This window comes from Equus przewalskii, chromosome 31, assembly GCF_037783145.1.
Source record: "Equus przewalskii isolate Varuska chromosome 31, EquPr2, whole genome shotgun sequence".
Lineage (NCBI taxonomy): Eukaryota > Metazoa > Chordata > Mammalia > Perissodactyla > Equidae > Equus > Equus przewalskii.
The window spans coordinates 153,031-165,524 of record NC_091861.1 but is presented as its reverse complement, the minus strand read 5'-3'; the positions used below and the strand labels follow the sequence as shown (position 1 = coordinate 165,524).

Here is a 12,494-nt window from a genome sequence, read left to right as displayed (position 1 = left end):
GAACTTAAATTTGTTTTTCAATTTTATTTATTTGTTTATTTTTAATTGCTGTGACATTGGGTTATAACCTTATATAGCATTCGGATGTACATCATAATATATTTTGAATTCTGTGTAGATTACATCATGTTTACCACCCAAAAACTAATTATAGTCCACCCCCTCACACGTGAGCCTAATCACCCCTTTTGCCCTCCTCCCCTTCCCCCATGGTATCCACCAATCCATTCTCCTTTGCTGTGTGTTTGTATCATTGTTTTTATCTTCTACTTGTGAGTGAGATCATATGGTATTTGACTTTCTCCCTCTGACTTATTTCACTCAGTACGATACCCTCAAGGTCCATCCATGTTGTCACAAATGGCCAGATTTCATCTTTTCTTATGGCTGAGTAGTATTCCAATGTGTATAAGTACCACATCTTCTTTATCCATTCATCCCTTGATGGGAACCTAGGTTGCTTCCAAGTCTTGGCTATTGTATATAATGTTGCAATGAACATAGGGGTGCAAGTATCTTTATGCCTTTGTGTTTTCAAGTTCTTTGGATAAATACCCAGCAGTGGAATAGCTGGATCATATGGTAAATCTGTTCTTAATTTTCTGAGGATACTCCATACTGCTTTCCATCGTGGCTGCACCAGTTTGCACTCCCACCAGCAATGTACGAGGGTTCCCATCTCTCCACACCCTCTCCAACATTTATTGTTTCCTGTCTTGTTAATTATGGCTATTCTGACCGGAGTGAGGTGATACCTCATTGTAGCTTTGATTTGCATTTCCCTGATAGCTAATGATGTTGAGCATCTTTTCATATGCCTGTTGGCCATCCATATATCTTCTTTGGAGAAATTTCTGTTCAGATCTTTTGCCCATTTTTTTTTTCTTTTGCCCATTTTTTAATTGAATTCTTGGTTTTGTTGTTGTTGAGCTGTATTAGTTCTTTGTATATTTTGGACATCAACCCCTTATCTGATATATGGTTTGCAAATATCTTCTCCCAATTGTTAGGTTGTCTTTTCGTTTTGTTGATGGTTTCCTTTGCTGTGCCAAAGCTTTTTAGTTTGATGTAGTCCCATTTGTTCATTTTTTCTTTTGTCTCCCTTGCCCGGTCAGACATGGGGCTTGAAAATATTCTGCTCAGACCAATGTCAAAGAGTGTACTGCCTATGTTTTCTTCTGGAAGGTTTATGGCTTCTGGTCTTACATTCAAGTCTTTAATCCATTTTGAGTTGATTTTTGTGCATGGTGTAAGGGAATGGTCTACTTTCATTCTTTTGTGTGTGGCTGTCCAGTTTTCCTAACACCGTTTATTGAAGAGATTCTCCTTTCTCCAGCATATGCTTTTGGCTCCCTTGTCAAATATTAGCTGTCCATAAATGTGTGGGTTTATTTCTGGGCTCTCAGTTCCATTCCATTGATCTGTGTGTCTGTTTTTGTGCCAGTACCGTGCTGTTTTGGTTACTATGGCTTTGTAGTATATTTTGAAATCAGGGAGTGTTATACCCCTAACTTTGTTCTTTTTCCTCAGGAATCCTTTGGCTATTCGGGGTCTTTTGTTGTTCCATATAAATTTTAGGATTCTTTGTTCTATTACTGTGAGGACTTAAAAATTCTTGTTTAAAATGTTGTCTCAGGATCCGCCCCATGGTTGAGTGGTTGAGTTCGCATGCTCTGCTTCAGTGGCCCAGGGTTTCACTGGTTTGGATCCTGGGCACGGACCTAGCACTGCTCGTTGGGCCACGCTGAGGTGGTGACCCACATAGCACAACTAGAAGGACCTGCAGCTAGGATATACAACAATATACTGGGGGTGTTTGGGGAGAAGAGGAGAAAAAAATTTTCTCAGTAAAATAGAGAGTAAACATAATACTACTAATATTATCCAGAATGGTAGAGAAATTAAATATTCTAGTTAAGTGAAATTAAATTACCATTCAAATATTACAACTTTAATTTTAATAATTTCAAGTGGAAATATTTAATAAGCTATTACAAATCCCCTGTTTTAGCATCCAGAGAATCCTGAATATAATTTATACTTTTCATAGGTTATTTGTTGACTTAAGTTACATTATTATGGGGGAGGGGGAGGGGAGGAGCTGATATTTATTAAGCAGCTGCTCTGCCAAGAGTCGTGCTTTAGGCTATGATGGCTTATATTGTTCGATCCTTAGAGTCTTCCCAGCCCACTTCTGAGTACTTTGGGGGACACTGGGTTTTGCCTGTCAGGTGGGTCTGTGCACCCAGAGATGAGCCTGCCGTCCAGCAAGTTGCAGAGCTGATTTGAACCCTAGCGGCTGACACCAGAAGCCATATTTTTAAGTCTCTGCTGTAATGTGAACTTCACTACAAACCATCACCATCTTACAGATGTGGAAACTGAGGCTCGAAAGAGTTAACTATGGGGCCGGCCCCGTGGCCGAGTGGTTAAAGTTCTTTGTGTTCCCCTTAGGTGGTGTGGGTTCATGGGTTCAGATCCCAGGTGTGGACCTATTCCACTCATCAGCCATGCTGCGGAGGCATCCCACATACAAAGTAGAGGAGGATTGGCACAGATGTTAGTTCAGGGCAAATCTTCCTCATGCACAAGAAAGAGTTAACGAACACTTAAGACCAGCTAGTAAGTAGCTGATATTTCTTTTTCTTACTCCCCCCTCCTTTCTTCTCCTTTTATAGAACTTTTTGATTTTACCCAAGCAGGGCTTGCCTTTGCCAGTCAGTGCAAACACTTCTTTCTTCTCTCTTTGGTTCACTTGTCTGCCTTTGCCTTTCCCCGGAAAGTGGCTTTTATCCTCACGAGGCAGCATGTACTGAGTGGCTTTGTTTGCTGTGCTGCGTCTGCTCTGCAGTACTTTGAGGAACACAGCCCTTGCCTTTTCAGGGTTTACATTCTGAAACTATTGACTCCTCTTTCCCAGGGAGATCGGAACAATCATCAGGTCATTAGGATGCTGCCCTAGCGAAGGAGAGCTGCATGACCTGATTGCAGAGGTGAGTGGGCTGAGAGCTTCCGTCAGCAGACTGTGCGACTCCAGCTCCTTGGAATTAAGAAAAAAATCCTTACCTGACACTAAAAATGCCCTAAACTATGTGCTCAGTGAAAACATCAGGACAACTATCCTAATTAGCCAACCAACAGGACTTGAAAGAGCTGATATCAGATCCTGAAGAAATGGCCATGACCAAGTAATGCGAAGGGTCGAGTGAGGACCCTGCTTTAGATATTACACTTTTTAAAACTAGGTGAGGAAAGGCCAGTAGGCACAGGGTGCTGACTCACTGCAGAAAGAATCTGGACAGGTGAGAAGAATATCATAAATAATGTCAGTTCAAAGGGGAGAGAAGCAGAGGTAGAGACGGTAGGGAATTTATATTTATTTGGGTATATAAAACTAAATTTTAGAGCAAGTAGTAAACATACTAAAATAATAAGAACTAACTTAATATTGATCAAACAGTCTAAGAATTTAAAAACATCATTATTTGTAATAGTGTCAATGAGTCCCTGGAGAGAATTAATCCCATAAAGCAGGGCTGAGCTGCCCAAGACTGGAGAGCTTCATGCCCTATTTGGTTTTCCAGAAAAGCATCTGATATCATTTCAAGTGCACCTTTCAGTTCAACCAAGCAGAGGCCTGAAGGGGAAAAAGCCGCCTGGGCAGCCACGAGGAGGAGGATCTTCTCAGAATTGGTTCTCTGGGTCTGTGGGTCTCGGTGGAGGCCGGGGATCAACAAGGAGGATGAGGAAGGATGGCCAGGAAGCGAGATTTGGTCTGTTCCTTGTTCCTCGCCCCCAGCACAGTGCGTGCTTGTTGAGTGTTACACGGAAGGGAAGAAACTGCGACTCTGGGTGAGTCACTTAACCCCCGCCTCAGTTTCTCCACAATGACACCTGCTTCACAGTGGGCTTCACAGTAACGTAAGGAAGCCACGCTCTGAACCCTGCAGCACTGTAGAAAGTTAAGGCATGGAGCCTCAGGAAGAGGACTCTGTTGCCCACATATCAGCACCTTGGTGACTAAAGAGCAATACCAATTTTTCGTTAGCGCTTAAAAATATTCAACAAAGCAGGAAATCGTTAAGTTGTTTTTCCATTTGGGGATCCAATACACTATTTTTACTAAGAGTAGAGGAAAACATTTTTATTCTTCCTGAATTGGTCTTCACATTAAAAAAAAGGTGTTGATCACTGCTTTCAAGTGTTTATCGAGGAAGCTGGAGTTTGTGTTAGGAAGAGGAAAGGCGGTGCTGGAGGAAGAGTCAACAGTGAAGCCATGATGCTTGCACGTAACGCAGTGGAGTAAACGGAGCAGTGATGAGAAGCCCTCTGAGTCAGAAAGGGAGAAGCTTGAGGGCCTAATCCCTTCGTGGTTTGTTTGTATGTTTTAATCTGTAGCAGGGTCAGCAAACCACAATCCCTAGGCCAAGTCCAGCCCACCACCTGTTTTTGTAAATAAAGCTTTATTGGAACCCAGCAAGATGCTTTATTTACATATTGTCTGTGGCTGTTTTGTCACTACAAGAGCAGAATTAAGTCGTTGCGACAGAGACCATATGGTTTACAAAGCTTAGGATATTTACTGTCTGGCCCTTTACAGAAAAGATTTGCCAACTGTTTCTCTTACAAAGTAGAGCAAATACCACATCTAGTGTCAGGAGATCTGGGTTCACATCCGATAGCTGGCACTTAGAGCTGTGTGACCTTTGGCAAGCCACTGCATCTTTCAGAGCCTGGTTCCACATCTGCAGAAGGAATGCAACAATATCAAAATGCTTTCATGAGGATTAAATTGAATGCCTGTGAGGTACCAGCTCTTACTTGATGGGCATGCAATACATATTGGGGTTCGCTTGCTCTGTAGGTGGCCCTCTACCAAAATGCCCCCACGGGTTTGGGCATTGGTTAGCCACAGTAGATACTCAGGCCCCAACGTTTTATTTTGCCTTTGCCCTTTTCTTAGGTACGTGGATACAACCTTTGAAAATTACAGATGCTTAGAATTGTTACAGACCATTAGGGATCACTGAGCTGTCTAAGCTTTGTAAATATTTTTCTGTACTTGCACAACACAATTTATTCAAATTAAATTCTAGCAAGATGCTTAAAAAACTTTGGACGTGACCACCCTTTATGAAGTTTCCCAAATAATTAAGGGGAAAACGCACACAGATATTTGTATGTATCCAGTACATTTAGAGACTCCAAGCTCCATAATAGTCCACATCTGGGGCGAATGTCACATTGCTAAATGCTCTGTAATAGTTTCAGAAATGAAACTATTTCTTACATTTGCTTTAAAATGAAATGATTCAACTATGTTTTAAAATTCTTCTATAAAAAGTGGAAGCCTGTGTGCAGTTCTCTAGTTGTCATTTACTTGAATTTTAGTGTAGATACTTACTAACTTTCAGCCCTTTGCTTCCTGAAGATCAGTTTGAAATCTGATGTTTCTCTTGAAATAGATCTCATTTAAAAAAATCACTCAGCATTCATCTCTCCAATTAATGTTCTATAATGAGCAACTTTCCCCCAACAATCTCTGCCTGTTTGGAATATCACAAAACCCAGCAACTGTGAGAAGGGGTAATGAAAATTGTACTGACGTACAGGTTACCAGATGATTCTTTCTTTAATATCTACATCCTTTGAAGTTCAAACCTAAGTGGAATTATGGAGAATTTAAAGTAATTACAAAGGAGAACTCAAAGATGTTTGGAAATGTGGGGGCCTGGAACTGGCCACCCCAAGATGTCTCTTTGGCATGAGGATTATTGGGCTGGTTACTTTTAATAAACTGGGACAGGGAAGGAGGCTCTGAGGGGTGGAACTTGCTTGCCTTTTGTTAGGAGACATTTACGTTGTAAAGGAAATCTCTATCTGTAAAGGTGCTTCCCTCTCTGTACCAGGAAGAAGAAAGGGGATGACCTTCTCTCTAGAAACTCTTAATCAATGCCAAAGGCAAGGACTTAAATCTGCATAATAATCTTATTCCTGTTTCTGGTAACCTCCTGTATCTGGCTCCCCCTGCCCCCAACATCCACAAAAGCAATGAAATTTCGGAAGCTGTAAGACAGATGGGAGAATAAATAACAGTAATCTAGTAGATCCAGAAAACTGAACCCAAGCCAGCAGTGGGTAAAGAGTTCTCAAAAAGCACCAGTTACTTCTGGAACTTGGGGTGAAGGGAGTAGGAACTAAAATTAGGAGCACTAGGGTAAAATCTGTTTGAAAACTAGAGCCAGTTTGCTAAATCCTAAATCCCCTCTCAGTTTTTCCCACTGAGTGACTGCCTCTCTCCATGCCAGCAGGAGTCCAGAGATTTCCATTCTGGAAAGCACAAAACAGAACGTGTCTAGACTGGCAGCCAGATGCTTCTGTCTCCCAGGCAGATGGAAAGACTCTTTCCTTGGGAATCGAACCTGCACAAGAGAAAATTCTCAATGGTGGTGATTCCCATATTACCCAGTGGTGAAGTTTAAAGTTGACAAGCTCCACACATATGTTTGTTATTATCATCTTCTACTGGACATTCCCCTCCTTGTTCCACATGTCCAGCCTCCTGGTCTTCACTGCATGATGCAGGGTCTTAGTGCCTGTAATTTCCTCTACCTGGGAGTCTCTCCCCTGCTTTTTCTAATTATCTTCTTTTCATCCTTTATACATCAGCTCAGCGTGATGTCCTCATGACTGCCTTTCCTGATCTCCTGGCCTAGATAAGTCTCCTTTCTTCTCTGCTGTGTAGACCCACGCTCCGCTCCTTTGTTATGCTTTCATAGACATCAGAGATCAGTATATGTGTCCACTACAGAATATAAATGCTGTGAGCAAGGACCCTGCCCACATATGCTCATCGTCAGCTCCCCAGCACTCAGGGCAGTGCTTGGAAAGTGTAGCTGCTCAATACATTTGTTGAATGAATAAATGGCTATTTTTTATTGAACGTTTAGGTAGAGGAAGAAGAACCCACTGGATACATTTGATTTGAAAAATTTCTTCCAGTGATGACCAAAGTACTGCTGGAAAGAAGGTAAGAAAATCAGTGCAATTGCTAAGGTAAAGTAATGATTAGAATGACCTTAATTTCAAACACTTGGAGTTTTCACTTCATATATTATACTCACCTTGTATATTTATCCTAGAGTAGCTTCCTTCTAACTTCTCACTACACTTCTGAATGGCCAGTTGGTATGTTCTTGGAAATATCAAACACTTTAGTATTAATCTGATAAGCAAAGTATAATTAAAGGACAAATAAGCTACAAAAAGTATAAACCAACAACATTCTTATTCTGTTTTGAATTATCAAGGATAAGTAGAAATTACCTCTATTTTTCTAGAGAAAGTGTAGCATCGACTTAACATAGTTGGTTTATTCTACAAGTTTGGTTCCCAGATAAATTGATTTCCATAATGGTGAAAAAAGCTAATAAATAACATCAAACATGCCAGTGATTTTAAACTACCTATTTCCTGTGGGTGTAGAGTGATTTCAACTTTCATATCTAGAAATCCAAAAAGATTTCAGTGAGGGAAGTGTTATTATCCTAGTATGTTAGCAGCTTTTGTTTTTTGTGATCATTTATTATGTGGAGACTGAGCTGAATACCGTGGCATTTACTCCTTTTATTGCATAATTAGCTAGAGACCAATTCTAGAAGATATCTTTCTTCAATCTTTTGAGGTGTGTAAGCTCCAGATTTTATATATATTTATATGAAAAATTCATCATGTAGGATTTATTCACCAAACAAAAAATACATCTACCTTTTCTTTTCCCCTAGGTCTTAGATCCAGTGAAATGTGGGTTTCTTGCTGAGGAAGAACTGATCAAGTAAATGACTGAAGAAGGTGAGAGCGATTTACTACTTACGACAGTGACTTATTTAAGTGATTAATAATTTAACAATTATAAAAAAACTCTAGAGGATACTTTAAAGGCAATAGTTCTGGTTAAAATGAGCTATTTACTATTTCTATTATTTTGGTTTTGGAGTGGTTTCTGTTTTGTAGGGGTAAGAGGAAAGAGGGCAGGTTAGGGGAGATGGCTGTTGCCATATAGGATTTTGTAAAGTGTAATGATACGTCTATAAACTGAAGTCATCTCATTCACGTAGAGTATTCCTAGAAAAAAAGGTCTGCCACCTGGAAAAGGTGAGCTGTCAATCACCATAAATTAATGCCTGTTCCTAGACTGAAGATTTGTATTGTATATAAAAAATCCTTTTAAAGAGCTTTTCAGTTGGTGAAGTTACAGATAATACAGCCTCAACTGGATATAAATTCATGCAAGAATTTTTAGTTCTTTATGCTAATTGGACCAAATGTATTTGATTTGAACTGGACTTATACACACACACACACACACGTACATAATACCTGCAGACCTACGTATGCCAACATATTTCCTTTAGGAATTCTCTCTGCTTAGGCTGATGTATACGTTTGGTTTCCCTGAATGGCAGGAGCCTAGTGGACGTTCTCTTGAAACTATTCTCTTACTGGTCACCTCCACTCGTCCCACACAAAGTTAGAGTTCTGTCTCCTTTGTTTAGTTCGCTTGTTCATAGATTGAGTCCTGAGTGATTCAGTTGCTCATCACTTGAGGTAGAGTCAAAGTGCAAGTAATTTTGAGTAGGGAAGACTAAGACTAAGTCTACATGCACATCTGGTTGGACTATTTGGACTGATCCATCATTGGGTGAGAATACAGGGAATGAGAATAAGGTGTATGACAGTCACAGCTGCCACCCAAGAACTTATGACATTGTTAAATTTTCTTAGGATTAACTTTGCTGAAAGGACTTTCAAAGCGTCAGCCTCTTAATCCTAAGGGTTAATTTAAGTGAAGTAAATCCTAGATTATCTTAGGTAACATGAATTTAGTCAAAATGGCCAAAACAGTTCAATATCATTAGTATGGTGTGCCTACTGTGTGTAGGCAAGGGGTGCTAAGTGCAGGGAGAGGTAATGGTACGAAAATCTGCTCCTTTTCTCAAGGATGTTATAGTCTTATTGGGGGGAAAAACGAACTTATAAAACAATTTCAATATAAGACAAGAGAAGAAAGTGCGTATCAGACAATCAGTGTGGGCCAGACCAGCCTGGAAAGATGGTCTGGGAGACGTAAAGAGAAAATCAGTTTCTTAAGAAGGTAGAACTTCATGCTGCTTTCCATAGTGGCTGCACCAGTTTGCACTCCCACCAGCAGTGTACGAGGCTTTCCTTCTCTCCACATCCTCTCCAACATTTGTTGTTTCCTGTCTTGTTAATTATAGCCATTCTGACAGGTGTGAGGTGATACCTCACTGTAGTTTTGATTTGCATTTCCCTGATAGCTAATGATGTTGAGCATCTTTTCATATGCCTGTTGGCCATCCGTATATCTTCTTTGGAGAAATCTGTGTTAAGATCTTTTGCCCATTTTTTAATTGGATGTTGGGTTTTTGGTGTTGAGCTGTGTTAGTTCTTTGTATATTTTGCATATTAACCCGTTATCTGATATATGGTTTGCAAATATCTTCTCCCAATTGTTAGGTTGTTTTTTTGCTTTGTTGATGGTTTCCTTTGCTGTGCCAAAGCTTTTTAGTTTGATGTAGTCCCATTTGATACTTTTAAGTTTGTTGCTCCCATTTGTAGCACCTCATCTATATCTGAACCCATTCTCATCTTTTCTCAGTCTAGGGGGAAATGGTGTTCCTCTTCTTACCCAAAGACCTTCTCTGATCCTTCCCATCCCCGCCAACTCTTCTGATGTTGCTAATGAGACACCTTAGCATTGGAACAAGGCCGTCTGACTCCAAAGCTTGTGCTTTAATCATTAAGCTGTTTTCCTCCCGTCCTTAATCGAACACTGCATGTCTCTTCCTTGCCCAAGGAAGCAGTGGGACCACCTCCTGCATTGTACGGTGAGCAAGGCCTTGTTCTGAGCAGTACTGTGGTCGTTGAGTTTGTGGACCTTGAGCTGGATGCTGGCGTTCAGATCCAGCTCTTCCACTCCTGGCTGGGGCAGGCTGCCTTGTCTCTTCGTGTGCTGGTGTCCTCAGCTGTAAGTGGGGGTGGCAGTGCTTACCCCTCTCAAGGTGGTTGGGAGGTTACCTTAGTTAACATGTGTGAAGCACTTGGATCAGTGCCTGGCACACAGTAGTTCTCGTCAGTGTTTGTTATCAGTGTTCTTTGAAGGACTTCCATGGTGCCCGTCAGAGTTCATCAGCAGAGGATTTAGTGTTTAACCATCAGGTATAGGAAAGATTCAGAATTTGTCTGTCTGGGTATTTTAGCAGTCTTTCTTTTATTAGGATGTAAGCATGATTTCAGAAGATCGTGGCACATTCCCCTTGTTTGATAATACTATTGTCATTGTTATCAAAATCTTCACTTGAATGATTTCTGTATTATTAACTGAATTCCACCTCAGAAAGCATTGTTTGTAGAGAGGTGACTTCAGCTCAGAAAGGCGGTGTCCTCAGGCCTTGGTAACTTACCTGCTGGGATAAGGCTCTTTAAGGGGAGGGGGGGCGGTGTGGATGTCTCTGTATTTTGTTTAATCAGGACAAAGTTTTACTTCAATAGTTGATGTAAACACTTCCTCAGTTTGCTTTTCATCTTGGTGAGCCCAATATCCAAGAGGCCTTCAGCTGTTATATGAATCCAACTAAAGCCCACAGCTTTTCTATCCAACTTTTGTTTTCATTTGACAGCAACACTGGGCCAAACTATAACAAAGGGAACTGTTTTGAAATGGTTGATGAATGGCATCTGTCACTGGGTTCAGCTGGCATCACTAAGCTGACCAGACCTGGTTAGGCAATATTCAGAGATGTAATCAATATAGTTTCAAGTCTCTGTGATCTGCTCTTCAGCGATTTTGCACAGCAACCATTTAATCCTGTCTTCATACCCTTATGAAATATAATGATGAGACTCCCTATAAAACTGGGACCTCAGGTTAATTCTTTGACAACTTCAATGGTTTTAATTTAAATAAATAAACAACCTTACTCATGATGTCTTTGTCTTCTAGCGTTTGGGCTGAAATAATCGATTCTGTAGGTTGCTTGGGCTACGATGTGTGCAAGTAGAATAAGTGCAGGATCTGCCAGGGCACAGCAGCGTGCTCTGTGACCCTCCGGAAGGTCGGGACATGCTGGCTCTGCAGCCCAGGGAGAGTAACTGGCAACACAGTGGGGGCATGTGGGGCTCCACGGCGATTAAGCGGGCTAGTGGAAGGAGAAAGGAAAACACAGAGGATCGCAAATGATGGATTTCCCTTCTTGTCCCTCCCAGGTGAGCCTTTTTCTCAGGAGGAAATGGAAGAAATGTTGTCTGCTGCAGTTGATCCAGAATCGAATTCAGTTCATTACAAGGACTACGTAACAATGATGGTGACAGATGAGACTTAAACACTTTAAAGACTTAATTTCCAATTGAAAGGATATTTAAAAAATTGTCCTTGTTAATTTCACATTTTATAATTTCTACATATGATAACTAATGCTTTGGGAGCTATTTCAATATATTTTGTTTTTTAAAGATGATCATAACAATTTAAAACAAATTTATTTAGTATATCTATCCTTATGAAATGACACATTGCTAATTATTTTGAAACTGTTCTTAAAATATTTTAACATTATCCATGGATTGTTGTTAATTTCCTATAATAAAACCCAGGTTCCTTTCAAATTAATTAAGCAGACAAAATGAAGAATGGCTCGAATGACCCAAGGTTTGACATATAAAGATCTTGAGAGGAGGCAGAATGATCACAAATTGAAAATGAGTAGCACTGTAATGAAAGCTTCTTTACTAAATATCAGGCACTTCAGCAATCTGAATGTGGGAGAAGAGTTATTGAAATGAATATTAATAATTAATTCCTTATGAGTGACAGTTATAATAACATACTATAAACATTTGAATGTGCTGGCTCAGCATGTTACCTTGATGAAATAGCTAAAGAGGTTGAGATGATTGAATCTAGAGAAGAGAAGACTAAATGAAAACCGATGATGTGAGGAAGTGGCATTCTTTTCTAGTCTTTAGAATTCTTACCTGTTTAGAATACCTGTCATGGGAATATTGTCCTGAATATCAAGTAAGAATTTTGTGAAATGTTATGGCATGCAGGAGGTGCAGCTGCTTACAGAGCAGAATAAAGTTATCTGAGCACAAGGAGTCCCAGTGGAAAAAGACACAGGGGTTTACAGGCAAAGGGGAAAATAAGGTAAAGGAATGAAGACCCTTCCATCACCTGGGTGTTCTTCCATACACATGCACGTGCACACACACACACGTGCACACACTGATCTCTATTTAAAGATGCTTCCCCACTACATGTGTGTACATAAGTACAAACATTTCATGTTGCTTGTGAGTCTTCCTCCTAGGCATGCAGTCTTGACCCCCAAGAGAGGAGGCTGTTCCTCAAGAGACTGTCACTGTTCCTTCATTCATGAAACATGTACTGAGTATCATTACATAATGTGCGAGGA

General features: G+C 40.5%; 1 long non-coding RNA gene across 7 annotated transcripts in view; it reads left to right on the top strand.

Annotated features, from left to right (window-relative positions):
• LOC103540091 (uncharacterized) overlaps positions 1-12,177 on the top strand; it is a 98,311-nt gene extending 86,134 nt beyond the window's left edge. For 3 of the 7 annotated variants that reach the window (XR_011535242.1, XR_011535248.1, XR_011535247.1), the window contains 3 exons: positions 6,951-7,030; positions 7,785-7,851; positions 11,287-12,177. This is a non-coding gene — a long non-coding RNA (uncharacterized lncRNA). Of the gene's footprint in view, positions 1-2,920; positions 2,994-3,584; positions 3,853-6,950; positions 7,031-7,784; positions 7,852-11,286 lie in introns of all 7 variants that reach the window. The other 4 variants (XR_011535244.1, XR_011535246.1, XR_011535243.1 and 1 more) reach the window with 2 other exon arrangements.
• The last annotated feature ends 317 nt before the right edge of the window (positions 12,178-12,494 follow it).